Source organism: Bubalus kerabau, chromosome 1 (genome assembly GCF_029407905.1).
Source record: "Bubalus kerabau isolate K-KA32 ecotype Philippines breed swamp buffalo chromosome 1, PCC_UOA_SB_1v2, whole genome shotgun sequence".
Classification (NCBI taxonomy): domain Eukaryota; kingdom Metazoa; phylum Chordata; class Mammalia; order Artiodactyla; family Bovidae; genus Bubalus; species Bubalus kerabau.
The window spans coordinates 159,409,256-159,421,931 of record NC_073624.1 but is presented as its reverse complement, the minus strand read 5'-3'; the positions used below and the strand labels follow the sequence as shown (position 1 = coordinate 159,421,931).

Below are 12,676 nucleotides of genomic sequence, written 5' to 3'. Positions count from 1 at the left end.
TGGTGATGGACAGGGAAGCTTGGTGTGCTGCAGTCCATGGGGTCACACAGAGTCCGACACGACTGAGCAACTGAACTGACTGACTGACCACTTAGAAAGGCAGCAGGCAAAGATTCCCTTAAAAAACAAACTGAGCTACTAAGGAGAAAATAAAAAGCAAAATACCACTGCCTGACCTGCAAATTCAGCCAATGTAATTCTTTCTGAGAATTTGGTGTTATTTTTTTCTTTTAGTCCAAATTCCCTTTAACTCATAATTATATAGTAACAGATGATACTTCCTATTAATACATGAATACAATATTACCAGTCTTTATAAAGAAGAAAACAATTTAATCTCCTCATGGGAAACATAGCTGTGATGACCCAAGGATGAAAGAGCAAATAATACCAAGGACGGTCTTGGAATCCAGGAATGGAAAAATGAGACCCATATCGTCCTTTCCTCCCCCATGTTGTAACTATTAATGGATTTCAGGTCCTCCTGAGCAGTATAACCTGTCTCCCCTCCTACTCCACAGGAGAAGGTATTTGCCTTACTCTTCCCTCCACCCAGTGTACATGCCTTATCCAATCAGCAAATGACCCACAAGACCCCTATCCCACTCCTTGTAGCCTGGGTATAAAAGTGGACCAAAGACCCCTGTTCAATGTCGGTTTTCCCTTGAGCTGGCCCACTATTCTAACAGTTTCTCCCACTCTAATAAACTTTATTTCCCTCTCATTCTGTCTCATGTCTGGAAATCCTTTTCCAACCTGCACCCAGACCATGACAATACTGGAAACTATAATATAGAATATCTAACAATTTAGATTGAATTTTATACAATAATTGACAACAGCAATGGAAGATAAAACACTGACAAATAGAAGTCTTTGACTTTTTCTTTTCCATAAAAGTCTTATGTAATTCTTTATTTTCACAGGTACTATAGCCACTCTTTATCTTTCCCTACAAGCAGATTTTAAATTGAGCTAAATTTTAAGGCCTTTAAACATATTTATAAAGCCTAACTTACAAAAGATAATAGACAAAGTCAATGCATGTAGCCAAATTAGTTTCCAGAAAAGTCATAAGACTTTTGAAATCGACCTCAAATTTTTGTGAGTCCATATTTTTACATTGTCAGAGCTCTACAAGAATTTAGTCACAAAAGAACTTAATGTACATTATTAGCATATGTGTTAGACTGTGCTTTCATATGTAAATCCCCTTTATAGATCTCTGACTTTACAGTTGGCCCTTCAGTATCAGAGTTTCCTCATCCATAGATAACAGATTTTCTATTGTACTGCTAAACCATTTCATATAAGAGACTTGAGCATCTATGGATTTTGGTATCCAATAGGGTCTTGGGCTTCCCAGGTGGCACTAGTGGTAAAGAACCCACCTGCCAATGCAGGAGATAAGAGACACGGGTTTGATCCCTGGGTCAGGAAGATCCCCTAGAGGAGGAAATGGCAACTCACTCTAGTACCTTTGCCTAGAGAATCCCATGGACAGAGGAGCGTAGAGAGCTACAGTCCATGGGATCGCACAGAGTCAGACACAACCAAAGATATTTAGCACATAGGGTCTTGGAACCAATCTCCCCACAGATACTCAGGAACAACTGCAATTATTTGTAGTCTATTTTAGCCTGTGCCCAGAATTTTGCCCCTAATTCTGAGCTCCAGACTTCTGTATCCAACTGTATACCCTGCATCTCTCTTTGGATATCTGGTAGCCATTTCAAATTCAAATTGCCACAAATAAAATTCTTAATTACCCTTATGTTGTTGTTCATTTGTTAACTCTTTGCAACCCTATGAACTGCAGCATACCAGGCTTGCCTGTCCTTCACTATCTCTCTGAGTTTTCTCTAACTCATGTCCGTTGAGTCAGTGATGCCATCCAACCATCTCAACCTCTGTCGCCCTCTTCTCTTCTTGCCCTCAATCTTTCCCAGCATCAGGGTCTTTTCCAATAATTACCCTCATAATGAACCTGAAATTGCCCCATTACCAGTATCTCCCACTATTGCAATGTTTAGCTAATCTTTTTAGTTCAAACTTTCAAAATATACGTGACTCTGCTCTCCACTCCCTGGAGAAAGCAATATCAACCCACTCCAGTATTCTTGCCTGGAAGATCCCATGGACAGAGGAGTCTGGCGAGCCGCAGTCCATGGGGTTACAAAGCGTCAGACATGACTGAGTGACTAAAACTTTAACACTGCTCTCCACTACTCTCATTTTAAGCCAAGCCACCATCATCTCTCAGCTGAAGTAGTGCATTGCCTCATAACTGTTCCTGCTGTTTTCATGTCTACATACTTATTCTCAACTTTCCTTAAAGCAATCAAAGTAAACAATTGAAAACCCTGACATATAAAAAAAAAATTCCAATATCCTCACCATGATCCACAAATACCACACTGTATTCCCTGAACATTTGAGACTGTTTGTTGGATAAATTTTTTGTGGCTGCTTTACAGACATGGGTGGACCTCCAAACAAAATTTGGTTCAGACAGCGAGCGTGATGACACCACACACACACACCAAAGAGGTATGAGAAGATTCTACCTGGGAGAACAGAGCAGGCCCTCTCAAACTGTTTCAAAAATGACTTGAGAGAGAAAGGAAGGAAGCTGGTGGGTTTTCACAGTGGCTAGGGCTTGGGGCTGGACTGAAGGTTCACAGATGTAGTCAGGGGCTTGTGTAGTTGGAAAGAGGTTCCAACTGTTATACTGTTTTCTCTGCCTAAAACGCTCCCACGTCTGAGAATGCACAACATAGGTTTTTGCCAGGCACATGGAATGATGGAAAGAGGCAATGAGTGGCACATATTTGCCAGAGCACATCATAATAGTGGACCATGGAACCCAGGTAAATGGCAGTAAAAGGAAGGCAGAAGATTTTAGAAGATCATAGGAAAGTGGCCTCAGTGATTGGAGGTCTAACGGAGGCTGAAGTAGAGGGTATTTGAGCACATAATATGGAAGAATAGAAATATATTTCTAGGGAAAGGCTATTGAAAAGAGTGGCCAAAATGCAAAGAAATTTTGATGTAATTGAGGAGACCAAGGTTCAAAGAATTAAACCAGATTAGTATATCTTTCTTCATCTTGGATGATATAAACACTGAAAATAAAGGCAAAAGTTGGGGTAGAGAGAAATACTGTGAACAAGACCTTAACTGACAATTAAATTAATTATCTATTAGTTAATACATAGTTAATAAAATAGATAATCCAGTAGAAGAAAAGGAGACTTCCTTAGACAGACGGCTTGTCCTTCAATCTAGTTGTTATTGTCATTGCCTGTGTGTATGCTCAGTCATGTCTGACTCTTTGCAACTCCAGGGACTGTAGCCCACCAGGCTCCTCTGTCCATGGAATTTTCCAGACAAGAATATTGGGGTGAGTTGCCATTTCATACTCCAGGGATCTTCCAGACCCAGGGATCAGACCACTAAAAATCTCTATGTGATATTCAAAAACTGTTGATGGACTCAACTGGAGTGAATTTTTTAAGAAATCAGCAAAGACTAGTGGGTATATTCCAGGGGAAATATATACATTTTAAGACAAGCTTTAGATGCTGTAATATATTATCATCACATTGTAGAGGTACTAATCATTACTGCTGGGGCTTGGCTTCTATGAGAAGATGAGGAAAGGAGAATCAATTTATAATAAAGGGACTGAAGCCCAATGATTAAAGAGACCTGGAAAAATTCACTCTGGTAGCAAAGGCTCAAAGGAAAAAAATATCATTTCATGCCTTTAAGTTTCTCTGACAGCTCTGACTGCTTTCTCCCTGCCCACAACAATCAAAAATTATAATCTGCCAGCTATGAGTCACATAAACACCAACAAAATTCACAGTTCTGCCTGTATTTTAATTTTATTTGTTATGTAAGTATTATTCCTATAAAATTTTGTATTACAAATAATATCCCTAACACTGTATTTATTATTATGGGTATATATCCAAAAAAATACATCGCTTCTCAGCCTTTTGGCTAAGATCAAGTGTAGTACCTGGGGTTTCCCAGGTGGCACTACTGCCTGCCCCTGCAGGAGACATGAGATGCAGGTTCCTTCCCTGGGTTGGGAAGATCCCCTGGAGGAGGGCACAACAACCCACTCCAGTACTCTTGCCTGGAGAATCCTATGGCCAGAGGAGCCTGGTAGGCTACAGTCCACAAAGTCCCAAAGAGTCGGACATGACTGAAGTGACTTAGCACACACGCATAGCACAGCACATATCCAAAAAATGAAGACACTAATTTGCAAAGATATATGCATCCCAGTATTCATGGCAAATTATTTACAATAGCCAAGATATGGAAGCAACCTGTATCTATTAGCAGATGAATGGGTAAAGAAGATGTGATGTATATACAATTATTCAATGGAGTATTAGCCTTAAAAAGACTGAAACTCTGCCATTTGCAACAACATGGATGGGCCTGGAGGGCATTATGCTTTAGTGAAATGAGTCAGACAGAGAACAATAAATACTGTATGATGTAACTGATATGTGGAATCTAAAAAATAAAACAAAGTGGTGAATATAACAAACAAGAAACAGACTCACAGATGCAAAGAGCAAACTAGTGGTTACCAATGGGAGAGGGGACGGAGAGGGGGGAAAAAGGGGTGAGGGATTATGAGGTACAAACTACCACCAAAAAATACGTAAGTTACAATGGCATATCGTACAGCACAAGAAATATAGCCAATATTTTATAACTTTAAATGGAGTGTAATCTATAAAAACATTGAATCACTATGTTATATATCTGAAACTAGTGTAAAACTATATAGCAGTATAAAACTATACTTCAAATAAATAAACAAATACATAAATAATAATAAGAAGTGAACAATGTGCTTGTAACTGGCCTATAGCACATTAGCTGGTGTTTAGAGGCCCACAGTAAATATTCCACACCCAAGATATTTTCTTTTATTAATACTTGCATTTCTTATGCCTAACTAAATCCTGGCATAGAGCAGATATTCAGTAAAACTACTAAATTAAAAAAAAAATTATGAACCATGTAACCTATAGGCATTTACTCATATACCCAAACTCTCATCTAAGCTGCACAGATTATCAACAAGCCCATGTCAAACAACACATTTGACTCCCCAGTAAAAGATTTCAATTATGGGCCACTGAGCTCCAATGGGAGAAATAAAAAGGTTTATCATCATCTAAACATGATTTCCTTCAGTTGTCTCCTCAAAAGATAACCTTTAGGCCTCTCCGGAAAGAAACTATCCTAAAAGATCTGCGATATGATGGGAAAATTTACACATGGGTTGGGTAATGCTTTAGCTCTCAGCTCAGAAGACCGAAATTTCAAATTCCAGGTATTCCCCTTAGATATATAAATATGGCTTTTCTATCCATTAGAGAAACAAAAGAGGGAAAAGGTGAACTCTAAATTGAGTCTATTTAATGGGCTGCCACCTACAAACACCGAGTGGAAAAGCGAACTCGTACAAGTCAGTATTGAATGAGTGGAGAGCAGCAGCTGGTAAAAGATTACAAGCAATTTTCATGAGATTTATAGTAAGCTAGTGAACTACAATATGACAGAGTCTGAAAGTGAAATTAAACCAGGTCGTACATCAATGAGGATTTTGTTTTCAGCAGTTTTGAATTTTAAGATGATTAACAAGACAAGAAGTGTGGATTCCAGGAGCTCTTTGAAATACTCTAGGGCAGACAAAGTTATGAGCAAGCAGAAAATGGGAACAGTTAAAACTGGAGGGGGAGTGGGAAGAGTGTCAATGTGTTTTGGAGAAACTGATTCGATTACAAAGCCAATGGGCATGACTTGAGTGTTTGTCTCATCACCAGGCCTGCCCCTACCCTTTTCAGGTCTCCTGCCCAGTCTGCCAGAGAAGGCAATGGCAACCCACTCCAGTGTTCTTGCCTGGAGAATCCCAGGGACAGGGGAGCCTGGTGGGCTGCTGTCTATGGGGTCGCATAGAGTCGGACCTGACTGAAGCGACTTAGCAGCAGCAGTAGCAGCAGCAGCAGCCCAGTCTACAGAATCAAACCTGACCCAAACCCTTCTGCATTATTCCCTCTGACCCAGCCTGACTAACAGTGCTTATGCCTCGCCCTGGCTTACACACATGAACCTCAGCCATACTGCAGCAGCCCACACCAGTAACTTCCTGGATGCCAATTTCCTGACTGTTACTAGGTTCAGTCTTTTTGTTAGGACATGGCATTTTCCTGAAATAAGACTTCTTAATGCTCACATGGATGGACCTATAGAGTGTCATACTGGGTGAAGTAAGTCAGACAGAAGAGAAATACTGTATGACATCCCTGATATGTGGAATCTAAAAAGAAATGATACAAATGAACTTATGTACAAAAGAGAAACAGACTCACAGACTTTGAGAACTAGCTTAGTCATGGGGGAAGGATGGCAGTAGGGATAGTCAGGGAATTTGAGATGGACAGTTACACATGGCTATATTTAAAATGGATAACCAACAAGGATTTACTGTATAGCACATGGAACTCTGCTCAATGTTATATGGCAGCCTGGATGAAAGGGGGGTTTGGGGAAGAATGGATACATGTATATATGTGGCTGAGTCCTTTCTCTGTTCACATGAAATTATCACATTGCTTATTAATCAGCTATACTCCAGTAAAAAAGAATTAAAAGTTAAAAAAAATTAGGAAAAAATAAAAATATACCCAAGGCAATTTTAAAAAATGAGACTTCCTAATGCTCAACTTGGGCTGTTTTCAGATGGGAGGCTTTGCCTGATGAGCAGACTTCCTCCAAGCATATCCCCTGGGTCTATTTTCCTTTTGCTCATCTGACTTTTGTGAAGGGGTTCTATTTCTATATTTTTCCTATGCTCCTTTTCCTCCTTCCCAACTACAGTTTGCTCGGAACTCTGGGGTATAAAGCAGCATCCTAATTCTGGCCCAGACCTGGATCAAATTGCCTGTATATTCATTACTGCAAACATTATAGATGGTGTTCAGATACCCTGTATCATTTCATGGCTTCCTGTATTTCATTCAGGCAGCTAAATGTATAACCCACATACAGAAACACTAGCCTATAAATACAATGGTCAGGCCAAACAAGCTGAGTGATTCGTAGTGAGAAATAAATATTCTGCTTTTCTTAATCAAAGGAAACCATGCTTACAGTATTCTAATACAAGCTTCTCTGTGTTCTCATGGAGCCCCACTAGCCCTGTGCTCCTTCTTTTCTGAATTCTGAAGTGTCTCGCTTCTGCCCTCTGAAGTTCCAACTATCTCCAGGAACCATACTGTGAAATACGAACAAATAGAACTCATCCTGAGGTCCCTGGACCTTTCCTTTGTGTAGAGTCAATGCACTCAGGATCACTCTGCCTGTTGGGGCTGGATGTACATATTTCTTCAGACCTGGAATGGGGAGGGAAAATCTACTCAGATTTTTTGCTTTTGCTTTTGGTTAAGAATAACTTTTATTTTATTTTTAAATGGAGTATAGTTGATTTACAATATTGTGTTTCAGGTGTATGGCAAGGTGAATCAGCTGCTCTTAAAGATATAGCCACTGTTCTGTAGATTCTTCTCCCATATACGCCACCACAGAGATTTTAGTAGACTTCCCTGTGCTGTAGAATAGGTCCTTATTAGTTATTTATACATAGTAGTGTGTATATGTCCATCTCAATCCCCCAATTTGTCCCTCACCACAGATATCTTCTTAATTCTGTCTGCTTCTAAAGATGCCAAGAGAAGGAGAGATGGGATTTACCTAGTTAGTAGCTATCCATAGACACCCTTTGTGCCCCTGCCTCAAAGGCACCATCTTTCACTATTCAGGGTCCCTGAATCAATCTTTTCCACAGCCCACCATTTCTAAATGTGAGCTCTCTGGAACACCTCCATCAGAATCAGCTGAGAGATTGTTAGATTCCCCCACACAGATTGATTCAGACCCTCTAGATCTGATCTTCACACCTCTGCATTGACAATAAGATCTCCAGGCAACTCTGATGTTTACAGCCACTTTCTTGATACTTCAGGAGGAACCACAGCTGAGTATCCTGAAGCATAGGGTTGTCATCAAGTGCTAATTTCAGTCAGAAAGCTAGGGTACAGTTGTCCATATTTTGGACCTTCAAGAGCCTAAACAGTATATTTTCCTAAGAAGTTTGAGAAGCCTCCTAAAATACGACAGCTAGAGTCTTCCCTGGGTTGCTAATGGGGACATGTACTGAGAGTGGACAGTAGATCCAAACCTTAGCATGGATTCTTTGTAGTGATGGAATTGCCACACAGAGAATTCTTAGGTAGTTGGGGTGCTCCCCCAAGTGAACAGGAAGTTGTCTTTTCATGGAGTTAGCATGTGCCCTTTGACAAGCATGTACACATCTGTAAGGACTAACCTTGATTCCCAAGTATATACCAGTTGACATGTCCAGCCAGTCCAATATTCTGTGCTGACTGTAAAGTGGCTTCCCAAAAGCTTGACCCATGTTTTGAATCAGAAACTCTCAGGAGTCACCATATTGAGGTCATTTGGCATAATTTTGGAGATCCAGAGGCCCCTCTCCCCCAGATTTGCTGGAGAAAGAATTCTGTATTGACTTCACTCTTCTGAGCTAACAATCCCAACTATGTACACACCAGACAGATGCTGATAGTGGTGTCTTTTGCACTAGAGTCTGAGAGGTCCCAGAACTAACTAGGAGCATTGGGTTCTACCTGGGAGAGGCCAGCTTTCATGGAATTTCAGGTAATTCTGGGAGGGAGAACATTTTCTATGTGGAATGATGGACCAAGAGCTTGTTGAAATCCTGGAGCTAAGAAGTTTTCCTTGCTGGTGGGAGGGATAGGACTGTGGCAATGGTTATGTCACTAAGGAAATAAGACAGTAAAGACAGTAAATATTCCTTTCCAAGAAGCTAGGCAAGTCAGGAAAGAGCCATGCAGAGCTTTTTCTATTGTCATAGTAGACAGAAAGGAAGCCTATGTGATGAAACAATCTCTCTGGAATAAAGTGGCCCATGGAGAGAGATCTGATATCATAAAAGACGGGAAGGATAGATAATAAAAGTGAAAAATATATGAGGGTTTCATGGTCTATCTATTTTCTGAGGCTCCAAAGCACAATATTGGCATTTCATGCATTGTAGACCACACCCAATAAGTAGTTAGAGAGTGTAAAAGACCTAAAAGTCAGCCCAAGATTTTTGAAAATTGAAAGAAGTTTGTTCTTCATCTGTTTGGCAATAATTTAGTAAAACTCCTGCAGCTAAATGTACAGTGAGATTTAAGAATGGAATGGTGTTGGAGCAACTGAGGTGGGAGACAAGAGAAAGGTTGAAGGAAACCAGAGGGAAAGTTTGGTAACAGCAAATTTACAGGACAGGATAGAAATGAAGTCCATGTATCTATGTGTCTTAGAAGAAAGTTTTTTCAGTGTCGAGGGAACCAACAATTAAATGTTAATAAGGGGAGAGCAAGACAGATATGTCAATAATTCCAAATAATGTGAGCTACAGAGAAGAGTGGATTAGTAATGTGCACTAATCCACTAATGTCCCCTAATCCACATTTATTTACTCTTTTGTAAAAGCAAAACTTATTGAGTCCTAGTATATACCAGGCAAAGGCCTTGAAGCTGAATGTATGGGATGGAGTTGGGGGGCAGTAGGAAACTGTATAACATACATATATATATATATATATATAAAATATGTGTGTAATCCCTATTCTCATTGTACTAATCTAACCTATCCAAAAGAAAGTAAATAATTTAATTTTGCTTTCTAGAGCTTTTTAATATTCAAACACTATATATTTTTTTAAACTAATTACCAAATAGTCATAATTCAAGGATTATTGTTTAAATCAAGGGTCAGCAACCTATGGTCCATGCATCAAACTGGGCCCACCAACTCTTTGGAATTAAATGTCCACTGACGCATAGCCACGCCCAATTTTATTTCCTGTTTGGGGTGCTTTTGTAAAACAATGGCAGAGCTGGATAGTTATAATAGAGACCAAACTGCCTGCAGAGTCCAGTAAACTTACTATCTGAACCTTTACAGGAAACATTTGCCCTTCGCTTATCTAAACCACTCTCACAGATACGTCTACAGTTAAACCTCACAGCACATGTCAGACTCAGGACAGCCTTCTTCCATCACCTCCTGCCCAGACTCCAGCTTTTCTACCTTACGTGCTACTCTAGCACCTGGGCAGGAGGTGGAGGCAGGGGCCTCCCTCTAAACCTGACAATATAGTCAGACACAATTACACTAATTTCTGGAAAAAAAAATCTAAACATGTTTCTAAAGTCAATACTGAGAGGAAATACAGGACATAGCCAAAGTAACATTAAAAAAATAGTTGCAAAGTTTAAGATAACCTGTATCTTTTTCAAATAACATGTATTTAAGTTTGTAATAATGTTAAATACCAATGGAGACTTTGGATTTGATAACTCTGAAAACACGGAACCTGAATTATCTCTAATCACTATAAAATACTCAGATGAATAGAAAAAAATATGAAAGAAATGGACAGCAGCCCTAAATTTAGGGAAAGACCCCACTCATGTAAGATATGTTGTGAGATAGTTTCCTAGATTAAAAAAAAAAGGGAAATCATAACTACAACAAAACTAAAGAAACAACTTTCTTTTAGAAAAAAATAAATGTGTGGCTCTATCACAGAGAATAAGTAGATACCATCCAAGAATTATATTTGGTGATGTGGAAGACCACAGAAAACTGGATCCAATTCCATGGCATATCTCTGTGTTACTAAAAATAAAGAACCCTGAAAGAGAGTTGATGGTGTGCACATCCCCCAAAGGAGCCTGGTGCCTGTATCAAAGATGCCAAGCTATACTTTAACTTGTTCCTTGAAATAAAGAAGAAAATAGGAAACCGATTTTATATATATATATATATATATATATATATATATATATATATATTAGAGAGAGAGTGAGTGAAATTATCTGCTGATATCAAATAAACCCATCTTTGAGGGAGAAATATCTAGCAGTCTGTTTATTTCATGTCAGCACAGATGTATGAGTTCACAAGACTAGAGCATGCACTTGAGGAGTCGTCCATCATTGGGGGTTAAAATTTAAATGCCATCCATGCCTGGTAGAAGGTCAGGTCACAGGCACCTGCAAGATAGAGAGGGTGGGGCTTTGCTCCCAGGCCTGAGGGTCAGCCTATCCTGGCTGGAGGAAAACAAGAGGGTAATCTCAGTGTGTGTTGACCCTGGAGATCAAAGCTGGGATGGAGGGCACCCTCAGGAAAACACAGTTCTGCTCTCAGCCACCGGAGATAAGATGGACAAGCATTCTGAATGTACACAGCACACTCGGTATAGGATGGTCCTGCTGCCTATATTGACTTTGTCAAGATGCCCTACATATCCTGTCATCAGGGTTTTTTTTTTTTCAATAAATTAAAAATATCAAAAATTAGAGATACTTTTCTGCCAGAGATTGTTGGCCCTTAAATCACTTAAATACCAAGACTACCTGAAAATTAAGCCTCTACAAATCTGAGCAATCCCTTTAATGTCTTTTCTGCAGATTTGACTAAAATTGTAAATGTTAGTCACTAAGCCATGTCTGACTTTTTGCCCACCAGCCTTCTCCGTCCACTGAATTCTCCAGTCAAGAATACTAGAGTGGGTAGCCATTCCATTCTCCAGAGGATCTTCCCACCCCAGGGATTGAACTCAGCCTTCCTGCATTGCAGACAGATTCTTTACCATCTAAGCTACCAGGTTTGGCTAGGGGATGACCAAGAAGGGAGTTGCAGGAGAAGGAAAGGAGTGAGGTAGAGAATTTAAAGTACTTCTTTGTCATATTCAAGCAAGAACAAGATTGTTCTGTGGTCAAAGTCCTAAGTCCTAACTAGCAACTGCTGTCAGAAAGAACATAGGAGCAGTATATTTGTTCTGAAATCAATCATTTCTGGTTACGAGTTTCTGCAAGTTTAGCCAGTCAGAGACAGTTCTACACTTCTCAACAGTTCCAAACTTCTAGGCCTCTCTCCAATGGCCACATTCATGAAAGCCAGACTGTGAACAGTAGCCTCAATCCAGTGACCACACTATGCAGGTGGAAATCCATTAACCCTTCAACACTCTTGCTTTTCTGTAAATCAACCAACCCCTGAAACTTTGGCTTCCCCAAAGTGAAGTGAAATCGTTCAGTCATGTCTGACTCTTTGCGACCCCGTGGACTGTAGCCCAGCAGGCTCCTCCATCCATGGGATTCTCCAGGCAAGAATACTGGAGTGGGTTGCCATTTCCTTCTCCAGGGGATCTTCCCCACCCAGGGATCAAACTCAGATCTCCCGCATTGCGGGCAAGATGCTTTAACCTCTGAGCCACCAGGGAAGCCAACCTTCTATCAAATCAACCTTCACTTTGTTGAGGAAGATTATGCCTGACTACTACTGCTCTCCCTTGCAGACAAGCAGGAAGTTCACCTTGTTTCACATCAGATATCTAATTTTTGTTCACAAATTTTCAATTCTTTCAGTATTGACATTTGTTGACTCAGATATAAATTTGGATTTATGAGTAGATATATTCTGTAGAAAAAATGAGATTAGCAATCTTCTCAATTCTGAGTTATTATCACCCATTCTTTGTGT

At 39.9% G+C, this 12,676-nt stretch overlaps 1 pseudogene; it reads left to right on the top strand.

Annotated features, from left to right (window-relative positions):
• The first annotated feature begins 3,988 nt into the window (after positions 1-3,988).
• Positions 3,989-4,128, top strand: LOC129642429 (uncharacterized; annotated as a pseudogene).
• The last annotated feature ends 8,548 nt before the right edge of the window (positions 4,129-12,676 follow it).